Source organism: Mus caroli, chromosome 13 (assembly GCF_900094665.2).
Source record: "Mus caroli chromosome 13, CAROLI_EIJ_v1.1, whole genome shotgun sequence".
Lineage (NCBI taxonomy): Eukaryota > Metazoa > Chordata > Mammalia > Rodentia > Muridae > Mus > Mus caroli.
Window position 1 is genome coordinate 55,056,814 of NC_034582.1, and position 13,096 is coordinate 55,069,909.

Sequence of the window (13,096 nt, forward strand, 5' to 3'; positions counted from 1 at the left end):
CTAATGCTGAGTCCTCCAAGGAGCCTGTGCTGCTCATAACACCCACAAGTGCTAATGCTGAGTCCTCCAAGGAGCCTATGCTGCTCATAACACCCACAAGTGCTAATGCTGAGTCCTCCAAGGAGCCTGTGCTATTTAGAAAAAGACAAAAAACAAAAACAAAAACCTGTGTGCATGCCTGGTACCCTCAGAGGTCAGAGAGGGCATCAGATCCCCTGGAACTGGAGTTAAGGGTGGTTGTGAGCCAACATGCAGTGCTGAGAACCAAACCCAGGCCCTCTGCAAAAGCAACAAATACTCTTAACCGCTGAGCCATCTCTCCCGACCCAGGTTAACCGTTCTTCAGTGTGGTCACAGCATTAGAATTGCTGAAAATGTAAATTTTCTGACTCAAGGCAAACCCATGAGATTCCAGGACTCTGGCCATGACAAGCAGACATGGAACCCAGAGACGTTAAAGAAGGCTGGAGGCCACACCTGTTCCTGTTAGCTCCCTCTAGACAGGATCAGCGTGGAATCTGGTTAGCCACCAGAGAAAGTGGCCCATTTAGCTTTGGGGGATATTTCTATTTCCCTGCCATTTGGGAATTAAGGTCTGGTTCATTTTCCTAGCTGTTTTGTGGCCGTCTGGCTTTCTTCCCGAGTTACCACCACAGCTCCTCTGAACAGAACAGATCGTCCTCCCAACCCTAGCTACGACTGTCTGTCCTGCGTGTGCAGGCTTTGTGTTCACTACTTGAAGAAGAGACGAAAAACGTGACATGGCTCTGTTTAAAGCAGCTGTGTACTCTAAGGCTCGTCTCTGTCTTGATCAGACTCTGCACATATGCAGGCAAGGCTAATAGGTTCATCAGAATGAATCCTGAGCAGCCCTGTCTCTGCAGGACCTGCAGGAAGGTGGCAGCGGCGGGGCGGGGGTGGGGGGGGGGGGGGGGGGGGGGGGGGGGGGTGGGGTGTTGGGGGTGAGGAGGTGAGGGTAGGGAATAACCTAGTAACCTAGTAACCTGTCTGCTGTCTCAACCAGCATCAGGAGGAGGAGACAAGAAACACCAGATCCCCAGTTCTGCTGCTGTCAGGAAAACCAGACAAATCAATTATTTGACTAGTAATAAAATCCTGTCCCTGCAAGAAATCAGCAAGGCAACAATTTTAAAAACTGGTAACAGTCAGTGAGGCATCTTGAAGCCTCTGACTCCCAAGTCAAATTCCTCAGGGACTCCAGCCCTGGCCAGTACTGCATGGACCAGAATCATCTGGCCAAGTTTACCAATTACTAGCAGGAGTCAGTCAGTGTTAACCTAGGGGGGAAATCATCAGTGTATGAACTATAGGGTGAAAAGTTACTGAGTAGCCATAGAGAATGTTTCTGGTTTTGCTGGAAAAAAAAACAAAACAAAAAACAAAACAACAACTTTAAAACATCCAGTGCATGAATATATTTTCCTATATTATAAATGGAAAATGCAAAAAAACAAGGTCACAGATAAGTTATATGATGTAGTATGGTCCCCTGCCCAATTTTTCTAATGTCATTTTCCCTTGATTACATACATGTTTTTAATATAAAAGCAAAATGGTGACAACATATACAACGTAAGAAAGTCTGCAACTCCGGCAGCCTGGAAGCCACATCCCACAGCATCTTACAGCTTCTGTGTTTCCTACGGCCATCGTACTACGTGTGCATCATGAGGTAGAAAAGCTGGTCCCCTTCACACCAAGGCTGCCTCTGCTAGACACTGCCACCCAAAGAACCAGGTAGTTGAGAAAGGTCTCCACCCCAGAGAGACAGAGAAATTGTGCCATCATTGTTCAGTAACTGAGAGGGTCCATTTTTGTTCTGATTTTTCAAGACAGGGTTTCTCTGTATAGCCCTGGCTGTCCTGGAACTCACTTTGTAGACTGGCCTTGTGGGGATCAGATGTAAAAAAAAAAAAAAAAAAAAAAAAAAGCAGAGGACCAGCTGTCTCGTTTGGGCACCTGCATCCCAGAGGGTATGGGAGATGCTGCACTGAGCCAGGCAAGAAAAACACTGTCATCCAGCCTCAGGGAGCCAGGCCCTTCATGAGCATGATGTTAAATTTACATACAGTGCACGAGAAGCATCCAGACATCATTTGCTTGCCACTAAGTGTATTATAAGGCCATAAAATCCTGACAGTATTAATACAAGTGGAAGCTAAAGTCCGAATGGCCTCTCTCAGAAAATCACTGGTGTGCCTAAGGGGGTGGGAGGTTGGCCAGTATCACTGGTCCCACTATCTGGTTGGCCCACGAACAGTACAGTACACAGGCAGATGTACAGGAAACCTTATGAGGAACAGCAAGCCTGTTCCTGGAAACGTTTGTGGAGGGTCCACATGAAACCTGCACAAGCAACACAAAAAGTAGGATGGGCAAGGCACAAGCCGCCCTAAGCAAAAACCACATGTGATACAAGCAGACCAGACAGGAAATGCGCCCCAAATTAAGAGAAAGATCTGAGGAGGCTGGAGAGATGGTTCAGCCGTTAAGAGCACTGACTGCTCTTCCAGAGGTCCTGAGTTCAATTCCCAGCAACCACATGGTGGCTCACAACCATCTATACTGGAATTAATGCCCTTTTCTGGTACTCATATACATAAAATAAATAAATCTTTAAAAAAATAAAAAAGAAAGAAAGAAGAGAGAGAGAGAGAGAGGGAGAGAGAGGGAGGTCTGAGGCATGTCCTTCCCTTCTCTGACTCCACAGCTAATGTAAAAAGTCCTCAGAATTACCATGCATGTTATCCGAATTGTCTTAGGGTTTCTATTCCTGCACAAACATCATGACCAAGAAGCAAGTTGGGGAGGAAAGGGTTTATTCAGCTTACACTTCCATACTGCTGTTCATCACCAAGGAAGTCAGGACTGGAACTCAAGCAGGTCAGGAATCAGGAGCTGATGCAGAGGCCATGGAGGGATATTCTTTACTGGCTTGTTTCCCCTGGCTTGCTCAGCCTGCTCTCTTATAGAACCCAAGACTACCAGCCCAGAGATGGTCCCACCCACAAGGGGCCTTTCCCCCTTGATCACTAATTGAGAAAATGCCTCACAACTGGATCTTGTGGAGGCATCTCCCCAACTGAAGCTCCTTTCTCTGTGATAACTCCAGCCTGTGTCAAGTTGACACCCAAAACCAGCCCGTACATGCATAGAGGGTACTAACACGCAGAGGGGGACGCAGGCTTTGGGAATGAAAGGAATGACCAAAGAAAGGATGGAAAGAGCAGACTGCAGCTACGCCACTGTGTCTGTGACTGACCAGTCTCTCAGAGGCCAGCACCTCACAAAGCACCACGAGAAGGGATCAGGAAACACCCTAAAACTTCAAGCCCAGTCTCCCCCGAGTGATTCCACCAATAACTTCAAAAACCTGGAAAGCAAAACTGCCTAGGATCCCTTGAGAATGTTCAGAGGTGTGAAACTGTCAGTGGATCTTTAAAGTGTTCAATACCTCTTGCAGTTTCTAAGGTTAAAGCTAAAGCCTGTGTGTGTGTATACACGTACTATGCACGTATGACATGCAAACACGTGATGCCTCCGTGACCCTAGGGCTTTCTGTCTTGCAGTGAACCTGGACATCACTGGTTCAGCTGGCCAGACACTCCGGGGCTTCTGTCCCCTCTCCCCAGCTGGGGTCACAGTTTCACAGGTCAGAGCATCTCACCTGGCTACTTCAGAGTGCAGGGGTGTGAACACCCCGCACCCAGGCCCAGGAGTAAAGTAACAGCAGGTTAGAACCATTCTGCCTGTCTCTATTGTTTTCTTTTCCCAACCTAGAAATGCTTTAAAAATGAAATTATGGGATGGCATTTTTCATGCCAGGTCTTAAACGAACCTTTAAAAAAATTTTTTTTAAAGGAAAAAAAAAAAAATAAAGAAAGAAAGAAAAAGGCAAGCATGAAAAGACCAAAGCCCTGCTCCCTTCCCCTCACCATCCCAGGACTTCCAGGGCTGCTCTCCAGGCCCAGGCTTCCTGCAAGCTCCCTCTCTCTGTCCTCCAACTGCCTCACAGAGGCCAATTCCCAGGTTCCGTCTCTACTACTTCGGGTTCTTTCACAGGACACAGGCAGGCCCTCCCTGCTGGAAGTGGCGGGGAAACACAAAGAGCTCGCTGCTCTTTGTGCCCTAACCCTGAAAGCAAACAAATGGGAATCCTTCCCAACCCCCACCAGTAGCCAGGCTTGTCACCAGTAATTAAAAAGCAGATGGATTTCAAGGTTTAACAGCCAAAAAATAAAAATAATGTCACAGTGTATCATACCCCAACCCTCCACCTCCCCCCCCCCGCCCCAGGATCCCATGGAAACAACATTTCTTTCATTTTTTTTGTACAAAACTCATTCATTTCGATGTGTAAAATTGTACAAATGTGCAAAAAAATGTGCTGAATGTAATAATCGTCCCTTAAGAGACAGAACTGGTGCCTAAAACCCCAACATATTTTCTTAACATTTCCTAAGAATTCCATTTACTGTCCAGTAACACTTTCAGGAGCGTGTGCCTGACGAGGGTCTTCATACTGACTACGGTTTTCTCTTTGCAAAGGAAAAGGACTCTTGCCAGTAGCTGGGACTTGGTTGAATGCTTCTCTAAGATGACTAACGATAGCTGGGACGCCCAGTGACAAGGCTTGTGGCTTCCCAGGCCTCCAGCCCTCACCTTCGGAAATAGTACAACTAAACTGTCCAAGCGACCCAAGCGATGGCCATTCATACACGCTCAGCCATTGCACTGCGCTAAACGGCTCAGCAAACTGGTGTGCACGTCACTCCCGCTCCTGAAGAACGAATGTTCCTAGGTATGTGGAAAAAAAAAAAAAAAGTAAGGCCCTGAGACCCCTAACCAGACAAAGAAAGCCTCAAGCCTTGAAAGTCAAAAAAGAAAAAAAAACGTTATTAGCACACGTTGAGATGATAGCGGGAAACGGCTAGCCCACACACAGACTTTCCCGACCTCACTATTAGTAAATTGCTAGGAAGAACTCCTCAAAACTGGGACTGTTTCCCGATCTTGTTTTACATCCTTAGAGTAACCTTTAACGGTTTTAAATACAGTGCAGAAAAGAGTATCAAAATCCCAGCGACCGCTCCCAGAACAGAGCAAAAGTTGTTGGGGTGTTCCACCCAGGCAAGAAGCATCCTAGAAAGCCGGCTGCAGCTGCCGGTGGCTGGCGACCGACCCTGGACCCGGGAGACTCGGGGGCCACTTTGCAGGGTCTGCGGGGGCGGGACGAGGGCAGGAGGAGGAGAAAAGAAAGGGAGGAGAGGACGAGAGGGAAGACAGTCGGAGGAGAGGGAAAGAGTGAGGACGAGGAAGGGAGAGACGGAGAAGCTGGGGAGGCGAGGGGAGGAGGCGGCGGCCGAGAAGCGAGGAGCGGGAGCAGAGGCGCGGGCGGTGGCCGCGCTGCATCCCACGGGAGAGCTCACCTGCGGGGCAGCGAGGCGCTCCGTCCGCTCGTCCGCGCGGTCTCCGCCGAGGACGCCCCAGGCGAGCGGGCGGGCGGGCACTTCCGGCGGAGCCGCAGCCCTGGCCCCGGCCCCTCGGCGCCGCCCTCCTCCTCCTGCTCTCCGCCCCGCAGTCTTCCCTGCCCGCCACGCTGCCAATGGTGACCCCTGAGGTTGCTTGCGGTGAAGCAGGATTTTGTCTTTCGGGACAGCTCTCACTATAAAACCCAGGCAGGTCTGGAGCTCGCTGTATGGAACAGGCTGGTCTCGAACTCAAGGAGCCTTTCCGACCTCTACCTCCGAGTTCTTAACTCTGACGGTATTTACCAATCATTGGTTATTGCCATGCACGGTCCTAAATTCTGACCCTGAACACTGGTGTCGATCACACGTTTCAAGCCTCCCTCTTTTTTTTTTGTTTTTTGGTTTTTTTTGTTTTTGTTTTGTTTTGTTTTGTTTCTTTCTCACTCCGGCCCAGCTTGCTCAGGCCCTTCTAAGTCTCCCTTTCTTAATGCATGGCTAGGGTTGTAGAAGAATCTCTCTTTCAAGGCGTCCTAATTTTCCTCTCTAGGTAAGGAAACCTGTTCTACCCTGAGCATTTCTTGAATAAACAATAAACACTTGAGCAGTGACTGGAATCATACCTGCAATCCCAACGCTAAAATGAAAAATGTTCTCTCTTTTGTTTTCCGAAGAGACAACTTGTGGTTGTTTGGCTTAGAATGCCCCACCCCCACCCCATTACCTGATACATTTGAATGTCTGCTTCCTGGTTAATGAACTGCTTAAGAAGGACTAGGAGGCGTGGCCTTGTTGGGGTAGGTGTGTGTGTGTGTCACTGGGGCGGGCTTTGAGGTTTTACAAACCCAAGCCAAGCCAGGTCTAGTCTTCCCAGCCCTCTGCCTTGTGGTTGTGGATAAGATGTAAAATCTACAGCTCCAACAAATCCTGCCTACTGACATGGTCCCCACCATGATGGTCATGAACTGACCCTCTGAAACTAAATGAGCCCCCAATTACATTCTTTCTTCTACAAATTGCCTTGGTCATGGTATCTCCTCACAGCAAAAGATCGGTGACAGCCAGGCGTGGTGGTGCACGTCTTTAATCCCAGCACTTGGGAGGCAGAGGCAGGCGGATTTCTGAGTTCGAGGCCAGCCTGGTCTACAGAGTGAGTTCCAGGACAGCCAGGGCTACAGAGAAACCCTGTCTCGAAAAAAGAAAAAAGATCGGTGACTAAGACAAGCTTTTCTAGACTCTCAGAGCAGAGGGAAGTTGTTAAGGACACTCCTACCCAGTGGTTTATAATTAGAAAACACCCAGACCTGCACCGGTGGAGGAAGTGTCTGAAGCCTTGAGGTTATTAAATCAGAATCAGTTTCCCAGAGTGCTCTCCTGAGGGGTTCTTGGCCACTGAAACCATATGGATAAATATCAGTGCTGTTGACTGCATGCCAGAACCAAACTTTAAGACCCTGTTATTGAGCACTGCACAGTATGATTACGGGACATGGAGAAATCGAATGGAAGTCCCCCAACTTGTTTTTGTACTGCTAGAAGGCACAATGAAGGCTGCCGAAGGAGGATTGTCACCTCGGGCTAGGCTGGGGACTCTGTGTGCCATGCCGTCAGTATTTCAGGCAAGACCTCGTACAATAGTGCACAGATTGTTCTGGGTGCCTCCAGCAACTTTCCCACTGGCTAGAAGTTACAAGAAGGAGTCTGATGCTTCATTTTGAAAGCTGCCTTGAGGCAGCTTAAGTCCAGAGACAATTGAACAGAAAATAGATTCCTGCTAAGCTTGCAATGCCATACCTCTGGAAGGTTTATTTATTTTAAAAAGATCTAAGTACACTGTAGCTATCTTCAGACAGCACCAGAAGAGGGCGTCAGAGCTCATTACGAATGTTGTGAGCCACCATGTGGTTTCTGGGAATTGAACTCAGGACCTTTGGAAGAGCAGTCAGTGCTCTTAACCACTAGCTAACTCTCCAGCTCCTCTGAAAGGTTTAAAATGGGGTGAAAGGGACTGTGGAGATAGCTCAGTGGTTAAGAGAGCACTAACTGCTCTTCCAGAGGTCCTGAGTTCAATTCCCAGCAACCACATGGTGGCTCACAACCATCTGTAATGGGATCTGATGCCTGTTCTGGTTGTGTCTGAAGACAGCGACAGTGTACTCATATACATAAAATAAATAAATGAATAAATCTTTAAAATAGGGCTGGTGAGATGGCTCAGCAGTTAAGACTGCCAACTGCTCTTCCAAAGGTCCTGAGTTCAAATCCCAGCAACCACATGGTGGTTTACAACCATCCGTAACAAAATCTGATGCTCTCTTCTGGAGTGTCTGAAGACAGCTACAGTGTACTTACATATAATAAATAAATAAATAAATAAATATTTAAAAAATCTTTAAAATAAAATAAAATAAAATGGGGTGGAAGGGTAGAGATGAATCCCTGTGGGGTTTGTTGAGTAAAAGACACGGGATAGGAAACCAGGATAACCTGTAAGATTGTGCCTTTATTATTATTATTCACAAAGCAGGGTGCCTTGCTTGTTAGTTTGTAAGGTAGTTCTGCACTCAATCAGTGGGCCTGCCACTCAAGGCTGACTTCCAACTGCAAGTCAGCAAAATAAACTGCTTGGATTTCAATAATCTTCATCTCCACACTCTTATTATGAGGTGAGAAGCATTGTTCCTCACACACACACAAAAACATAGCCCTGGTGAGAAAGCTACTGCTATTGTTAAACACATACATTGCACCTATCAAATGGCCTCGTGATGACACCTGCTCACACAGAAGTAGCTGCCATCAGCCACCCCCTTCAGGGGTTACCACCGCAGATGTTTATATTTGCTGAGGATGCTGGCTATACTGGTGCTGTACCACAATGGTCCAAGCATCAGGAAGAAATCACCGTCTAACTGTATCAGCCCAACTGAGGTTCAAGGGATGCTGTGGAGGGGTGGGTGGAAAGACTGTAGGAGCTGGAGGAAGGGGCAGACATAGAACACCATCCTCAGAGCAGAGAGGCCATTACATCTTCACGAGGGCAGCTGTGAGTACTTGACAGCACCAACTGATTAACATTACCTCATGCCTTCCTATATGCCCCTTACTTTGGTTGTAACTCTGCCCAAGCTGAACGTGGTCTCAGAAGATGCTAGAACATATAGGCTGAAGAAAGTCAGCGGAGAGGGGCACTCCACTGTTGTGCAGCTATGGGAATGTCAGAGTCCACACCAGGGTAAGACTTTCAGTGCTGAACTATGTTGGTGGCACCCATCCACCTGTGAGGGAGCTTGCTAACATTGTTTCTCCAAGTAAGACTTTGAAAGAAAACTGACTTTTCCTCCCCCACCAGCCATCAAGCTATTCAACCAAGGGCGTTGGGGAGGAGTATGGCCCAGCCTTCTGACCTTGTAATGGCTGCACATATTCCATATTGGGTCTGCAACATAGTATCGTCTAAGCCTGCTTCCATAGCTCTGCCTTTTGTGGAGAGGAGGGTATTGTCATCATTCGGACTCCTGTGCTTCTGTTAGCCTCCCTGGATACTCCAGAATTACTCCCTACCACTGACTAGTGAAGAGGTCAGCTCAGGGCATTTAGAAAACTCCACCAGTCCCTTCCCCTCCTGGAAGAGAAAGGTCATGGAGCACTTAGGCACCCCTCCCCTCCAGAAGGGAGGGGCTTAATTACATTCCTCAGACCACTGAGGGGGTGGACTAACCATTGGTCACATTCTGCGACCATTGGTCACCTACAGACAAGGGAAGTCCTTGCCACCTCATTCCCTAAAAACCAATCAGTTTAAAAGTTACACTGCTTTCTTACAAAGCAAAAATGGATTAAAATCATTAAAAAAAAAAAAAAGTTACACTGCTCTGCCAACCACATTGTGCCTAGTGGCTGCTGCTCTGAAAACTTTATAAATACTCTCCAAATGTCCTTCACGGGGTTGTTCTCTCTCACCTTCAAGTGTAGGACGACCCCAACACATTGGAACAATAAATTCCTCTTGCTTTTTGCATCAATTCCTGGCTCTGTGTGGTTCACTCAGGGAATCCCCAGTAAGCTAAGGCTTGCCTGAGTCTTACACTATGACTCTCTAACCTAAGACTTGCTTTTGATATTAAAGATTTACAACAGTAAAAAGGTTAAAGACCACTGCTTTTGAAAAGGTCAGCTCAGGAACTTTGGGAAGGTCATGAAACCCTTGTCCCTCTGGAAGGGAGAGGCTAATTAACATTTCCCAGACCACAGGGTTGGAACCGACCTGCGGGTGAGGACACTTTCCGCAGGGCAGGATGGACCATTGCCCACCTTCAGACAAGGGAAGTCCTTGTCACCTCATTCCCTAAAGACCAATCAGTTTAAAGGGTGCACTGTTCCACCAATCATATTGTGCCTAGTTGCTGATGCTCTATTCTGCCTCTGGAAACCATATACAGGCACTGTGGGTGGCCACCTCTCCTTTGGTTCTGGGACGACCCCCAGTGCACTGGAACAATAAATTCCTCTTGCTTTTTGCATCAATCACAGCTCCACGTGGTTCACTCAGGGGGCCCCCTGTAAGCTAAGGCTCCGGGGAGTCTTACACCTTAAAGATATATTTAGCCTTGTTTTTGCTACTGTCATTAAGTTATAATGTAACCTCTTTGTTTGCTAATACATTGAAGAACAAGTAATTAAAAACAAGCACAAAGCCGGGCGTCTACAAAGTGAGTGCCAGGACAGCCAGGGCTACACAGAGAAACCCTGTCTCAAAAAACCAAAAAAAAAAAAAACAAGCACAGATATCTAACTCAGATATGCTTAATAGACACTAGCTCTCCATCTTGTCAGAAATCTGTTAAATATAACGTTAAATGCTTAAACTTATTGTGACAGGCAGAGACTCCCAAATTCTAACAGTGACCCCTCCACCAAGGTCTCTGAGATGATATGGACACAGCGACAGGACTCAACCTGGATTGTGGTATGAAAACCATTGGGAATCACTGCTTCATAGTCTTGCCCATTGCCAGGGCTCTGTCTAAACTCTGGACAAATAGAGGACACCTGGATGGTTACATGTCTCATATTTCCTAAGACGAGGTGAATCATTTCTGCCTCATTCCTCCTCTACAGGAAAAAGCCTCTCATCTTCTGGGCCTGAAGGCCAGACTGACTCTGCCTGAGTTGTGATGGAGACCACAGGGACCTGGGAGAATTGTCTAGGTAGTGGACTATTGACCAATCTCTGTCATTTTAATTAATATATGGCATCTAGATTATAATATATTCTTCCAAGCTTTCTGACTACATTGACAGCTAAGCTAGCTGCAGCTTTACAGCTAGAAAACCGACCACTAGCTTCTTACCCCAAGGTAATCTACCACTATATTAGCTCATTGGTCAATTCATTAACTAGTTAAGATTACCAGATCTCTTATCAAAGACAGGCAGGTTTGTCTTGCCCACAGGCTTCATGATAAAGGAGACACAAGTTCAGATGTGACCTTTTGAACACACGGCCTTCTGCTGCTTCCTTAACTAAACTCAGTTTCCAATGACTAAATGCTTCCTATTTTTTTCCCCTTGTTATGCCACTGTCCTAACATTAATCAATAGAGTTCTTATAAATCAGCCTAGCCTAATAAAACATTTCACGATACGATCCACTTTTATAATCACAAGTTCAAATTTTAAGTTTCCTTCAGTTATCTTCTAACCATAGACTTAAGGAGTTTCTCATGCTAAACCATATGCTTGGCTATCATAGTCACATGGTCATCAGAACTTTTAAGTTTCCTTTGATTGTCTTTTAAATGTAAACTTTAAAATGTTTCTCAGTTTGCTAAATTTATATTTATTCAGTTTCCTAGACAGAAGAAAAACAGCCCCTCTGGCTCCTTCTGCTCCATTAAAGGGTTTTTTTTTTTTTTCCTTCCTTAATCTCACCTTTAAGACTGTTCATGCTGTTAGCAAGCTTATCACTTCTATAAACTTATAAGCTCTAGGAAATGCACCGAGATCTACATCTCATGGACCAAACAGACTCCATCTGGATACGTACGCCTGCCTAATTTCACACTTGCTATTTATTCCAGAGGGTGGGATTCCTCCCCTGTTCCCTGGTTTGGGGACTCTCCTCACCCCACCCACCAAGACCTAACAGTTTCAAATGTACATTTAAGAAAAGTTTTTCTTTCAAACCTACATAACTTTTATTGTGTGTGTGTGTGTGTGTGTGTGTGTGTGTGTGTGTGTTTCAGCACCTTGCCAAGTCCAGGCATTTACTCAAAATCTACATCCAGGACAGCTCCAGAGAAGCAAAAGATGTTCCAGTTTATTCTCACAAACACAGACATCTCTTCTTGACCTGCTCCGTCCTGCCCACAGATGGTCCTACAGACCCAGGACAGCAAGGAGACAATCAACTCTCCTAAGACTGGACCAACACCCACATACCCATCCCCATAGTCTTAGTTTTCCCAAAGACACTTCATCCCAAAGTCAGAAGGAAGCAACTAAAGATCACAATGACCCTATTTCTGCCGCACCACCACCTGTTTCTAGTTTCCCCGTTTTTTGAATTAAACCAAAATGGAGGAATGTTGGCAGTCCTTCTATCCTCTGCCCAACAGTTACCTAGCAACAGTCAGGTAGGCCTGGCTTGCTCTAAAAGGGACTGTTTGGCCTCTCTCTCTCTGACTTTTTCTAACTCTCTGACTCTCTGCCCCTTTTCTCTCGCTGACCCCTTTCTCCCTCTCTCCCCTTCTTCCTCCTCCCCTTCTCTCTCCATGTGTTTCTGGCTGATCTCTTTCTTTCTTTCTCTCCCTCTCTCTTTCTGCCTCTACTCTCTTCTAAATTTTCCTTCCCATGCCCTCAAATAAACTCTAATCTAGGCTAGACCCTTTGTATGGCTGGTATCTCGGGGAGGAATGCCTCAGCACGGGCTGGCTAAAGTACCCCCTCCCCTCTCACTGCACCATACCACACTCTATAATACATAGCCTTGGTTTTATAAAACACATCAGTATTCTTCCATGCCACAGCCCATGCAATAAAGCCACCGAACCAACACAGAATGAAGATTGTAAAACCATGTGCCAATACATTCTTCTTCCGTTAGATGTTTGCTCTTAGGTTTTTGTCACAGCAACAGAAGTCCAACACAGATACAAAGACGGGGCCGAAGAATCATTATCACTTTTTCTTGGTGAATAATTTTATTGTGCTAATAAAAGAATGTTCCCGGGGAGTGGGTGGGTAGGGGAGTGGGGGTGGGTGGGTATGGGGGACTTTTGGGATAGCATTGGAAATGTAAATGAGGAAAATACCTAATTAAAAAAAATTGGGATTCAGGGGCAAATACTTGATATTAGAATTGCAAGCTGTAATTTTCTTTTTGTACCATTAAACTTTGTATTCACATTAAAAAAAAAAAAGAATGTGTCCACGTTTATCTGAGATGCAAATACATATTTTTAGATATGAGGGGCAAAATTGCATTAAAATATGTCAGCAGACACAGCAAAATGTAGATGAAATGATGGACTTTTAAAAAATTATTTTTTTCGAGACAGGGTTTCTCAGGAGCCTTGGCTGTCCTGGAACTGCTCTGTAGATCA

General features: G+C 46.3%; 1 protein-coding gene across 1 annotated transcript in view; it reads right to left on the reverse strand.

Annotated features, from left to right (window-relative positions):
- The window catches only part of Golm1 (golgi membrane protein 1), a 42,686-nt gene extending 37,166 nt beyond the window's left edge, over positions 1-5,520 (reverse strand). Inside the window, exon 1 of the mRNA XM_021179883.2 lies at positions 5,451-5,520. The gene's annotated coding sequence lies outside the window, so the exon portion shown is untranslated. The remainder of the gene's footprint in view (positions 1-5,450) is intronic.
- Positions 5,521-13,096: the final 7,576 nt, after the last annotated feature.